Raw genomic sequence first — 14,034 nt, 5'->3', positions numbered from 1 at the left:
GACCCGGAGCGGGCGCCGAAGCTGTAGCACCCAAAGTTGTTGTGGTATTGCTCCTTTCCCCAGGGCTTCGTCTCGTACAATAACTCGTGTATGTTGCAGAAGCTTTTAGCGTTTGGCTCCAAACCTTGGCTTCTCACAGCCCAGACAAAAATCCCCATTCTTATAATAGCTTCGGGAGTGAGTTGATGAAGGTAGATTTGGAATGTTTTCAGTACCTCAACAACAAAATTGCTCAGGGGGAATCGAAGCCCAGCCTTGAGGAGGCTTCGGAAAATTACAACTTCATCTTCTTCAGGGGTGGGAGAAGTCTTTTCCCCGACATCAGCTCTCACAATAGATATGTCTCGGAAGTATCGCCCCCTCATATTATCAATGTGACTCTGCTTGATGGTTGTTTTCCCAAAAACTGAGTGACTTGGTCGCCACGGTCGATCTTCGGCCTCTTCCCCATCACTTTCCACATCATAGCTGTCGCTGTCATCAGTATCTTCGGACAAACCTTCGAGAATCTCCTTCGTGATTTTCTCTGTATTAGTCTCTGCCATCGCTATCAGGAACCCCAGATTCTTCTCCTCCTCGAGACTCAGCTTCGTCTCGGCAGGGATCTTCTTGTCTTCAGACATCTTCGGAAACACTAAAAATTTGTTCCCGAGGCCGAAGCTTCGAAATCAAAAAGACAAGCAAATCTCAATGAGCAAGAGCTAAAAATTTTTAGTGGGCCGAAGCAAAAGGCAAGCGTGTGTACCAAATGAATTCACGATGTGTTCTTATTTATACGCCTAGGGCGTTGAAAGTTAAAAGGCCCCGCTTGTCAGTGAATGTTGCTATTCTAGCAAAGGGAAGGTGTTTTTTCGGACCTTCGGCTCAAGGCCTTCGTCCATATCGCAATCTGAATTTATTATTTACAAATTAATATTGCGAGGGGCTACTGTTGGGGGCCTTCGTCCTCCGAAGGTCCTCAAAAACATGATTTGACAATGTTTTCCAAGTGAATTATATGAACAGGTATTTTCGGATTCAGAATTATGGATATGGAGCACGACCAGGACGAAGGCTGAGCCAGACGAAGGTCGGGGGCAGCCGAAGCTGTACGCAGGGAAGCTTCGGCGCGGTGGCACAAGGGGGAACCGACCTTAAGATGAAAAGACTTCGGGGTCCTCAATAGATTTCCATAAACCGTTAACAAATGTAATGGACATGGATGTAATTTTACGTGGGCTGCGTCCCGCGTCTATAAATAGATGAACAGTACTCCCGTACTGTTCACGCTGACTTTGCATTTGCTTTTGCGTCACGCCTGTACTTTTTACCTTCTCTCAGGACCGAAGGTACATCTGTAATTTGAAATCATTTCTATTTTCCCATGTTAATAAAATAGAAATGATTCCATGATGATGCTTATATTATATCTCATGCTTTATATGAGTCTTTCGTTTTTACCTATTATATTTACGAAGGTATGTCTCTTATGACCTTCGTCCGAAACTCATTATTTCCCGAAGGGACATAATGCTTCGAAGGACGAAGGACTTTAACACTTAACACTTTTCATGTTGCCTTGTTCTTAACTCTTAGCATTTGAGAACAAGTCACCAACACCATCCTTGCCTTCTGTCGTCGGGCGCACCGGACAGTCCGGTGCACACCGGACACTGTCCGGTGTCCGATTCCTTTCCTTAACAGGCGCAGCCGACCGTTGCAGATCTGGCGCACCGGACAGTCCGGTGCACACCGGACAGTCCGGTGCCTTCTTCCGACCGTTGGCCAGACCATGTGTCGCGCGCAGATTCCGCGGCCGACCGTTGGCTCGGCCGACCGTTGGCTCACCGGACAGTCCGGTGCACACCGGACAGTCCGGTGAATTTTAGCCGTACGCCGTCGGCAAATTCCCGAGAGCGGCGTCTTCAGGTTGAGGCAGCCTGGCGCACCGGACACAGTCCGGTGCACCACCGGACAGTCCGGTGCTCCAGACCGAAACAGCCTGTTGGCTGTACACAGCCAACATTCTCCTTTTCTTCTTCTCTCTGTTTCTAACACTTAGACAAATATATTAGTACACAAAACCAATGTACTGAGGCTTAGAAACATACCTTTACTTGTGATTTGCACTTTGTTCATCCATGGGCATAGATTCACATTTAAGCACTTGTGTTGGCACTTAATCACCAAAATACTTAGAAATGGCCCAAAGGCACATTTCCCTTTCAATCTCCCCCTTTTTGGTGATTTATGCCAACACAACATAAAGCAACTAGAACAAGTGCAAAATCACTTCAAATAGAATAAATTTGAGTTCTATTCAATTTTGGCATATATGGATCATCCTTTGCCACCACTTGGTTTGTTTTTGCAAATCAAACTCAAATCTCTATCTCTAAGTCAAACACACATGTTGAAGCATAAAGAGAGTCATTCCAAAAGAGATTGATCAAAGATTTCAAAAACTCCCCCTATTTCCCATAATCATTACTTTTCCCCACAAGAAACCAACTTTTGACAAAAGAGACAACAAGAGAGTTTTGACAAAACAAAAAGCTCTATTTCACTATTTTCAAAATTTCTCAAGTGGTAGCTGATCCATTTATTGCTTTGGCCTTTGTTTTCTCCCCCTTTGGCATCAAGCACCAAAACGGAATCAACTTTGGCCCTCTTAACCCCATTGCCTCACCAAAATCTTCAATTAAGAGCAAATGGCAATAAGAGTTCATGAGATGAACTTGGAATTAGTTACCCTCTCATCGGAGTGCAGTGGAAGTCTTTCATTGGTCCAAGTCCACCCTTCCCTTTCAATTCTCCTTCTAGACTAAATCAAGCAAACTCAACCATATTGTTAGTCTCAAAGGGTCAAGTTGTAACACATCTCCCCCTAAACATGTGCATAACGGACTTGTGAGGTCCAGGGAGTGTTTGTACAACTTGAGCACCACAATAAGCAACAAAATGTAGAATGAACGTGATCAAAAGCATAAACACATGTATGCTATAATTCAATCCAAGTTCCGCGAATCTAAGACATTTAGCTCACTACGCAGCCTGCAAAAGGTCTTCTCATCTAGAGGCTTGGTAAAGATATCGGCTAGCTGGTTCTCGGTGCTAACATGAAACACTTCGATATCCCCCTTTTGCTGGTGGTCTCTCAAAAAGTGATGTCGGATGTCTATGTGCTTTGTGCGGCTGTGTTCAACAGGATTTTCCGCCATGCGGATAGCACTCTCATTGTCACATAGGAGTGGGACTTTGCTCAGATTGTAGCCAAAGTCCCTGAGGGTTTGCCTCATCCAAAGTAGTTGCGCGCAACACTGTCCTGCGGCAACGTACTCGGCCTCAGCGGTGGATAGGGCAACGGAAGTTTGTTTCTTAGAGTTCCACGACACCAGGGACCTTCCTAAGAATTGGCACGTCCCCGATGTACTCTTCCTATCGACCTTACATCCAGCATAGTCGGAGTCTGAATATCCAATCAAGTCAAAGGTAGACCCCTTTGGATACCAGAGCCCGAAGCAAGGCGTAGCAACTAAATATCTAAGGATTCGCTTCACCGCCACTAAGTGACGTTCCTTAGGATCGGATTGAAATCTAGCACACATGCATACGCTAAGCATAATATCCGGTCTACTTGCACATAAGTAAAGTAATGACCCTATCATTGACCGGTATGCTTTTTGATCAACGGACTTACCTCCTTTGTTGAGGTCGGTGTGTCCGTTGGTTCCCATCGGAGTCTTTGCGGGCTTGGCGTCCTTCATCTCAAACCGCTTCAGCAGATCTTGCGTGTACTTCGTTTGAGAGATGAAGGTGCCGTCCTTGAGTTGCTTCACTTGGAACCCAAGGAAGTAGTTCAACTCGCCCATCATTGACATCTCGAATTTCTGCGTCATCACCCTGCTAAACTCTTCACAAGACTTTTGGTTAGTAGAACCAAATATTATGTCATCGACATAAATTTGGCACACAAACAAATCACCATCACATGTCTTTGTAAACAGAGTTGGATCGGCTTTCCCAACCTTGAAAGCATTAACAATTAAAAAGTCTCTAAGGCATTCATACCATGCTCTTGGGGCTTGCTTAAGTCCATAGAGCGCCTTAGAGAGCTTACACACATGGTTGGGGTACCGTTCATCCTCGAAGCCAGGGGGTTGCTCCACGTACACCTCCTCCTTGATTGGCCCGTTGAGGAAAGCGCTCTTCACATCCATTTGGTACAACCTGAAAGAATGGTGAGCGGCATATGCTAGCAAGATTCGAATGGACTCTAGCCTAGCCACAGGAGCAAAAGTCTCCTCAAAGTCCAAACCTGCGACTTGGGCATAACCTTTTGCCACAAGTCGAGCCTTGTTCCTCGTCACCACTCTGTGCTCGTCTTGTTTGTTGCGGAACACCCACTTGGTTCCCACAACATTTTGCTTTGGACGAGGCACCAGCGTCCAAACTTCATTCCTTTTGAAGTTGTTGAGCTCCTCTTGCATGGCCAACACCCAGTCCGGATCTAGCAAGGCCTCTTCTACCCTGAAAGGCTCAATAGAAGAGACAAAGGAGTAGTGCTCACAAAAATTAACTAATCGAGATCGAGTAGTTACTCCCTTGCTAATGTCACCCAGAATTTGGTCGACGGGATGATCCCTTTGAATCATTGCTCAAACTTGGGTTGGAGGTGCTGGTTCCGCTTCTTCCTCCATCACATGATCATCTTGTGCTCCCCCTTGATCACACGCCTCCTGTTGATGAACATGTTCATCGTCTTGAGTTGGGGGGTGCACCATTGTTGAGGAAGAAGGTTGATCTTGTTCATCTTGTTCCTGTGGCCGAACTTCTCCAATCGCCATGGTTCGTATAGCGGCCGTTGGAACATCTTCTTCATCTACATCATCAAGATCAACAACTTGCTCTCTTGGAGAGCCATTAGTCTCATCAAATACAACGTCGCTAGAGACTTCAACCAAACCCGATGATTTGTTGAAGACTCTATACGCCTTTGTATTTGAGTCATAACCTAACAAAAACCCTTCTACAGCTTTGGGAGCAAATTTAGAATTTCTACCCTTCTTCACTAGAATGTAGCACTTGCTCCCAAATACACGAAAGTAAGATACATTGGGTTTGTTACCGGTTAGTAGCTCATACGACGTCTTCTTGAGGAGGCGATGAAGGTAGACCCTGTTGATGGCGTGGCAAGCCGTGTTCACGGCTTCCGTCCAAAAGTACTCGGGGGTCTTGAACTCTCCTAGCATCGTCCTCGCCATGTCGATGAGCGTCCTGTTCTTCCTCTCTACCACACCATTTTGCTGTGGTGTGTAGGGAGCGGAGAACTCGTGCTTGATCCCGTCCTCTTCAAGGAACTCCTCCACTTGAAGGTTCTTGAACTCGGACCCGTTGTCGCTCCTTATCTTCTTCACCTTGAGCTCAAACTCATTTTGAGCTCTCCTGAGGAAGCGCTTGAGGGTCCCTTGGGTTTCAGACTTATCCTGCAAAAAGAACACCCAAGTGAAGCGGGAAAAGTCATCAACATTAACTAGACCATACTTACTCCCTCCTATGCTCAGATAGGCGACGGGTCCGAAGAGGTCCATATGCAGCAGCTCCAGGGGTCTTGAAGTGGTCATCACATTCTTGCTGTGATGTGCTCCTCCTACTTGTTTACCTGCTTGACAAGCTGCACAAGGTCTATCTTTTTCGAATTGAACGTTAGTCAAACCTATAACGTGTTCTCCCTTTAGAAGCTTGTGAAGGTTCTTCATCCCTACATGTGCTAAGCGGCGATGCCACAGCCAGCCCATGCTAGTCTTAGCTATTAAGCATGCATCTAGACCAGCCTCTTCTTTTGCAAAATCAACTAAATAAAGTTTGTCGTCTAATACACCTTTAAAAGCTAGTGAACCATCACTTCTTTTAAAGACAGACACATCTACATTTGTAAATAGACAGTTATACCCCATGTTGCATAATTGACTAACAGATAGCAAATTATAACCAAGAGACTTTACTAAAAACACATTAGAGATAGAGTGCTCATTAGAAATTGCGATTTTACCTAACCCTTTTACCTTGCCTTGATTCCCATCACTGAATATAATTGAATCTTGGGAATCCTTATTCTTGACGTAGGAGGTGAACATTTTCTTCTCCCCCGTCATATGGTTTGTGCATCCGCTGTCGATAATCCAGCTTGAACCCCCGGATGCATAAACCTGCAAGGCAAATTTAGGCTTGGGTCTTAGGTACCCAACTCATGTTGGGTCCTACAAGGTTAGTGCAAATATCCTTAGGGACCCAAATGCAAGTCTTGTCTCCCTTGCATTTTGCCCCTAACTTCCTAGCAACAATTTTTTTGTCCTTTCTACAAATAACAAAGGAAGCATTTAAAGCACAATAAATTGTAGAAGGTTCATTCACTACTTTCCTAGGAGCATGAATAATATTCTTTCTAGGCATAGCATTTTTCCTAGACATATTTCTACCATGCATACAGGAAGAACTAGAAGCAAACATGGCATGTGAGTTAAAATCATCATAAGCATTATAACTCCTATAAGCATTTCTAGTTTGTCTCCTATCATGATATATAAAAGCATGGTTTTTTTGCACACTACTAGCCATAGGGGCCTTCCCTTTCTCCTTGGCGGGAATGGGAGCCTTATGGCTTGTTAGGTTCTTAGCTTCTCTCTTGAAGCCAAGTCCATCCTTAATTGAGGGGTGTCTACCAATTGTGTAGGCATCCCTTGCAAATTTTAGTTTATCGAAATCATGCTTGCTAGTCTTAAGTTGAGCATTAAGACTAGCCAATTCATCATTAAGCTTGGAAATTGAAACAAGGTGTTCACTACAAGCATCAATGTCAAAATCTTTACACCTAGTACAAATTACAACATGTTCTACACAAGAATTGGATTTATTTGCTACTTCTAATTTAGCATTTAAATCATTGTTGACACCTTTCAAGGTGGAAATGGTTTCATGACAAGTAGATAGTTCAAAAGAAAGCATTTCATTTCTTTTAACTTCTAATGCAAGGGATTTTTGAGCCTCTACAAACTTATCATGTTCTTCATACAACAAATCCTCTTGCTTTTCTAAAAGTATATTCTTTTCATTCAAGGCATCAATTAATTCATTAATTTTGTCTATCTTAGATCTATCTAAGCCCTTGAACAAACATGAATAATCTACTTCATCCTCATCACTAGATTCGTCCTCACTTGAAGAAGCATAGGTAGAGTTGCGAGTACATACCTTCTTCTCCCTTGCCATAAGGCATGTGTGACGCTCGTTGGGGAAGAGGGTTGATTTGTTGAAGGCGGTGGCGGCGAGTCCTTCATTGTCGGAGTCGGAAGAGGAGCAATTCGAGTCCCACTCCTTGCCTAGATGCGCCTCGCCCTTTGCCTTCTTGTAATGCTTCTTCTTTTCCCTCTTGTTTTCCTTTTCCTGGTCACTATCATTATCAGGGCAGTTAGCGATAAAATGACCAATCTTACCGCACTTGAAGCATGAGCGCTTCCCCTTCGTCTTGGTCTTGCTTGGTTGCCCCTTGTGACCCTTTAGCACCGTCTTGAAGCGTTTGATGATGAGAGCCATCTCTTCATCATTAAGTCCGACCGCCTCAATTTGTGCCACCTTGCTAGGTAGCGCCTCCTTGCTTCTTGTTGCTTTGAGAGCAAAAGGTTGTGGTTCGTTGATCGGTCCATTCAAGGCGTCGTCCACGTACCTTGCCTCCTTGATGATCATTCGCCCGCTGACGAATTTTCCTAAGACTTCTTCGGGCGACATTTTGGTGTACCTGGGATTCTCACGAATATTATTCACCAAATGAGGATCAAGAACGGTAAAGGACCTTAGCATTAGTCGGACGACGTCGTGGTCCGTCCATCGCGTGCTTCCGTAGCTCCTTATTTTGTTGATAAGGGTCTTGAGCCGGTTGTATGTTTGAGTTGGCTCCTCGCCCCTTATCATCGCGAACCGTCCAAGCTCGCCCTCCACCAACTCCATTTTGGTGAGCAAGGTAGCGTCATTTCCCTCATGAGAGATCTTGAGGGTATCCCAGATTTGCTTGGCGTTATCCAAGCCACTCACTTTGTTATATTCATCCCTACACAATGAAGCTAGAAGAACAGTAGTAGCTTGTGCATTCTTATGGATTTGCTCATTAATGAATATAGGACTATCCGAACTATTAAAGTGCATTCCACTATCTACAATCTCCCATATACTAGGATGGAGAGAGAATAGGTGACTACGCATTTTGTGGCTCCAAAATCCGTAGTCCTCTCCATCAAAGTGTGGGGGCTTGCCGAGTGGAATGGAAAGCAAATGTGAATTTGAACTTTGCGGAATACGAGAGTAGTCAAAGGAAAAGTTAGAATTAACCGGTTTCCTTTGCTCGTAGTCGTTGTGGTCGTTGTCCTTTTGGGAAGAGGTAGACTCATCACTGTCGTCGTAGTAGACGATCTCCTTGATGCGCCTTGTCTTCTTCTTCTTCCCTTCCTTCCGTCTATGACCCGAGCCAGAGTCGTTAGGCTTGTCATCTTTGGGCTCGTTGACGAAGGACTCCTTCTCCTTATCGTTGATCACGATTCCCTTCCCCTTAGGATCCATCTCTTCGGGCGGTTAGTCCCTTTCTTGAAGAGAACGGCTCCGATACCAATTGAGAGCACCTAGAGGGGGGGTGAATAGGTGATCCTGTGAAACTTAAACTTATAGCCACAAAACTTTGGTTAAGTGTTAGCACAGTTTATGCCAAGTGGCTAGAGGGGAGTTAAAACACAATAACCACAAGAATTCAATCACAGAGATGACACGGTGGTTATCCCGTGGTTCGGCCAAGTACAAAACTTGCCTACTCCACGTTGTGGCGTCCCAACGGACGAGAGTTGCACTCAACTCCTCTCAAGTGATCCAATGATCAACTTGAATACCACAGTGTTCTTGCTTTTCTTTTCTCAATCCCGTTTGCGAGGAATCTCCACAGCTTGGAGCCTCTCGCCCTTACAAAAGATGTTCACAAAGAATCACGGAGCAAGGGAGGGATTAGCAACTCACACACGACACAAAGATCACAGCAAATACGCACACACAAGACCCAGACTTGAGCTCGAAAGACTAGCACACTAGAACGGAGCTCAAATCACTAGAATGTCGAACAAGTGCGCAAGATTGATGTGTGAGTGATCAAGAGTGCTCAAGGAATGCTTGGGTGTTCTCCTCCATGCGCCTAGGGGTCCCTTTTATAGCCCCAAGGCAGCTAGGAGCCGTTGAGAACAAATCTGGAAGGCCATCCTTGCCTTCTGTCGTCGGGCGCACCGGACAGTCCGGTGCACACCGGACACTGTCCGGTGTCCGATTCCTTTCCTTAACAGGCACAGCCGACCGTTGCAGATCTGGCGCACCAGACAGTCCGGTGCACACCGGACAGTCCGGTGCCTTCTTCCGACCGTTGGCCAGACCACGTGTCGCGCGCAGATTCCGCGGCCGACCGTTGGCTCGGCCGACCGTTGGCTCACCGGACAGTCCGGTGCACACCGGACAGTCCGGTGAATTTTAGCCGTACGCCGTCGGCAAATTCCCGAGAGCGGCGTCTTCAGGTTGAGGCAGCCTGGCGCACCGGACACTGTCCGGTGCACCACCGGACAGTCCGGTGCTCCAGATCGAAACAGCCTGTTGGCTGTACACAGCCAACATTCTCCTTTTCTTCTTCTCTCTGTTTCTAACACTTAGACAAATATATTAGTACACAAAACCAATGTACTGAGGCTTAGAAACATACCTTTACTTGTGATTTGCACTTTGTTCATCCATGGGCATAGATTCACATTTAAGCACTTGTGTTGGCACTTAATCACCAAAATACTTAGAAATGGCCCAAAGGCACATTTCCCTTTCAGGGACCCACCGAGCGGTGGAGCTCTGAGTATATATATAGAGGCATGTGCTGCAAAAAAATTCATGTCATCTAGTTGTTTGTGTTGTAATTGCCATTTGAGCCTTCTTCTTTTTGCGAGCGCGATTGTTTTATGAGCTTCGGCGTTTGCTTTGATCATCATCCAAATGGTTCAGGATAAGAAGATTGCAGACCCCACAACTGCTGGATTTTACAAAGCAATGGAAAAGACCAACTTGGAAAAGATTACCAATGAGATGCTAGCTAGGTTGTCTGAGGATTCCAGCGACAACGACAGTTTTGATGTGGAGAGTGGAAATGAAGATGCCGAAGATTGGCCGTGAAGGCCGAGCCATGTTGTTTTTGGAAAGTCAACTGTTAAACAAGGGCAGATTGAAGCGATGAAGGGCAAATACTTCCATGATATATCTGTAGTGAGGAATGGGGGAGAAAGTATTGTTCCTCTTCTCGAAGCTGATGAAGTGGTGGTTTTTAAAAGCTTCATGAAGGTTGGGCTTCGTTTCCCAATGCACAAGATGCTGGTTAAAGTTCTGAAGACATTTGAAATATACCTTCATTAGCTTACCCCCGAAGCTTTGATTAAAGTGGGGTTTTTATTTGGGCTATGAGGAGCCAAGGACTAGAGCTAGATGCTAGATGCTTTTGTAATATACATGAATTATCTTACCAGGCAAAGGCAACCGAGGAGTAATACCATAACAACTTCGGGTGCTACTGTTTCGTGCCCCGCTCTAAGGCAAGTTATCTCGTGCCAACATTCCTGAAGAAATGGTTGGGTTCTTGGATGAAGCAATAGTTCTACGTGAAAAATGATTTGAGTGAGAGGGAGGATGTGAAGGGCATTATTTAGCATCCCATATGGTCACGCTTCGGCATTAGAAGGCCATTAATTGCAATTGGGAATGTGGTGCAAGCATGCCTAATGGTTTTCAATACCGTGTGTACTTACATCGGTACTAGAGATTTGGTACAGGAACACATTGCTTACAAGGTATGGCCTCTTGTGAATGAATGGAAAATGCCGAAAGAAACTGTTGTCGGCTCCAGCCAAGGTGGTTTAGTTTATCTTAGATACACCTTTCGGTATAGAAGCCAGTTTGACGAACCAAATGACGATTGGCTAGATGTTGTTGAGGCAACTAGTTATGAGCTGCTGGGAGCCTACACAAAGGCATAAGACAAGGCCATGACCGTTGCCTTCGGTGCTCGAGGAAAAAGGAGACTAAATAAGGTTTTTGATGTGATCGGATTTGTTTATCCTGACTATTGTTTCCCTGTTCGAAAGCAAGGAGAGAAAAGAAAAATTGCCACCTCGACCTATTCTAGTGCACCGAAACCGAAGAGAGTCAAGATCCTGACCCGCAGGCCAAAGCCTATTGGGACGGCTGTAGTGCCGAAGCTTATTGAAAGTAAGGGGGGCACTTTTTACCGTAAACCGAAAACCGAACCGAAATTTTGGTTTTTTCTGTAGTTCGGTTTTTGTATCTCAGAAGTTCGGTTTTTGGTATCGTAATCAGTTTTCACCGTATATCGAACTGAAATACCAAAAAAACCAAATACCAAACTTTATCAATTCTAAAATTTGACTATTGGATTATGTGAACTAAATGTGTGAAGCAATTAAATTGTTATTCACTTATTTATATGTGATGTATGATGTATCTCTAAATATTTGTACCTATATAATTTTTACTTTTTAAAATTATGTGTAATTGAAAGTCGCCTAGAGGGGGGTGAATAGGGCGAATCTGAAATTTATAAACTTAAGCACAACTACAAGCCGGGTTAGCGTTAGAAATATAAACGAGTCCGCGAGAGAGGGTGAAAACAAATCGCAAGCAAATAAAAGAGTGAGACACAAGGATTTGTTTTACCGAGGTTCGGTTCTTGCAAACCTACTCCCTGTTGAGGTGGTCACAAAGACCGGGTCTCTTTCAACCCTTTCCCTCTCTCAAACGGTCACTTAGACTGAGTGAGCTTCTCTTCTCAATCAAACGGAACACAAAGTTCCCGCAAGGACCACCACACAATTGGTGTCTCTTGCCTTGGTTACAATTGAGTGAATCACAAGAAGAATGAGAAAGAAAAGAAGCGATCCAAGCACAAGAGCTCAAATGAACACAAATGTCGCTCTCTCTAGTCACTATTTGGTTTGGAGTAATTCCGGACTTGGGAGAGGATTCGATCTCTTTGGAGTGTCTAGAATTGAATGCTATAGCTCTTGTAATGTGTTGAAGGTGGAAAACTTGGATGCCATTGAATGTGGGGTGGTTGGGGTATTTATAGCCCCAACCACCAAAAATGGCCGTTGGAAGGCTGCTGTCGCATGGCGCACCGGACAGACCGGTGCGCCACCGGACACTGTCCCGTGCGCCAGCCACGTCAGCTGACCGTTGGGGTTCGACCGTTGGAGCTCTAACAGGTGGGGTCTCTGGGCTGTCCGGTGGTGCACCGGACAGGTCCTGTAGACTGTCCGGTGCGCCAACTGCGCGTGCTCTGTCCTCTGCGCGTGCAGGCGCGCATTAAATGCGTTGCAGTCGACCGTTGCACGCGAAGTAGTCGTTGCTCCGCTGGCACACCGGACAGTCCGGTGAATTATAGCGGAGCGCCCTTTCATTTTCCCGAAGGTGGCGAGTTCAGCGTCGAGTGCCCTGGTGCACCGGACACTGCCCGGTGGCACACCGGACAGTCCGGTGCGCCAGACCAGGGTGCCTTTGGGTTGTCTTTTGCTCTCTTTGTTTGAACCCATTCTTGGTCTTTTTATTGGCTTTGTTGGGGACTTGTTCTCAAATGCTATGAGTTAAGAACAAGGCAACATATAAAATGTTAATCATTAAAGTCCTTCATCCTTCGAAGCATTATTTCCCTTAGGATATAATGGTTTTCGGACGAAGGTTATGAAGGACGTACCTTCATAAATTCATTATACAGTGACGAAGGATGAAATGTAAGGAATATAAAAGACAACATAAACAATTATATATTATTATCATGTATAAACAGAAATATCGTTGAATTACAAATGTACCTTCAACTTGAAGGAGATGATAGTACAAGCGTGACACAAAAAGCGAATGCCAAGTCAGCGTGAACAGTACGGGGGTACTGTTCACCTATTTATAGGCACGGGACACAACCCATACAAAATTACATTCATGCCCTTTACACTTGATAATAATTCTATAGTAATCTATCGAGGTCTAAATAGCCTTTTCATCTTTAAGTCGGTTTCACTTTTTGTTGCCACGCCGAAGCTTTCCTGCTCACACCTTCGGCGCTGTATCAACCTTCGTATTATTCTGGTCTACTGTGATGCCGACTTGAGTCCGAAGATACCTGTTCACACATTATACTCCAGAAATACTGTTAAATCCTGTTTTTGAGGACCTTCGGAAGCCGAAGGCCCCCAATAGTACACACATTATACTCCAGAAATACTGTTAAATCCTGTTTTTGAGGACCTTCGGAAGCCGAAGGCCCCCAACAGTAGCCCCTCGCAATATTAATTTGTTTAAAATAATAAATTTAGATTGCGACATGGACGAAGGCTTTATGCCGAAGGTCCGAAAAAACACCTTCCCTTTGCTAGAATAGCAACATTCACTGACAAGCGGGGTCTTTCAATTTTCAATGCACTTGGCGTATAAATACGGTCATACCGCAAACTCATTTGACACGCTCTCTGGCCAACTGCTCCCGCTCACTCAATTTTGAGCTCTTGTGTACTAAGATTTGCTAAGCTTTTAGTTTTGAAGCTTCGGCTTTGAAAATAGTTTTTTAGTGTCTCCGAAGATGTCTGAAGATAAGAAGACTGCTGCTGAGATGAAGCTGAGCCTCGACGAAGAGAAAAACTTGGGGTTTCTTATAGCGATGTCAAAGACCAATACAGAAAAAATCACCAAGGAGATTCTGGAAGGTTTGTCTGAAGATACTGGTGATAGTGACAGTTATGATGTGGACAGTGGTGGTGAAGACTCCGAAGATCGTCCCTGGCGACCAAGCCATTCAGTTTATGGTAAATCAACTATCAAAGAGAATCATCTTGTCAACATGAGAGGAAGGTATTTCCGGGATTTGTCCATTGTGAGGGCCGACGAAGGGGAAAAAACTTGTCCACACCCTGAAGAGAATGAAGTCGTAGT

The sequence above is a fragment of the Zea mays genome, chromosome 1 (genome assembly GCF_902167145.1).
Source record: "Zea mays cultivar B73 chromosome 1, Zm-B73-REFERENCE-NAM-5.0, whole genome shotgun sequence".
NCBI classification, from domain to species: domain Eukaryota; kingdom Viridiplantae; phylum Streptophyta; class Magnoliopsida; order Poales; family Poaceae; genus Zea; species Zea mays.
Note: the sequence above shows the minus strand (reverse complement) of the source record.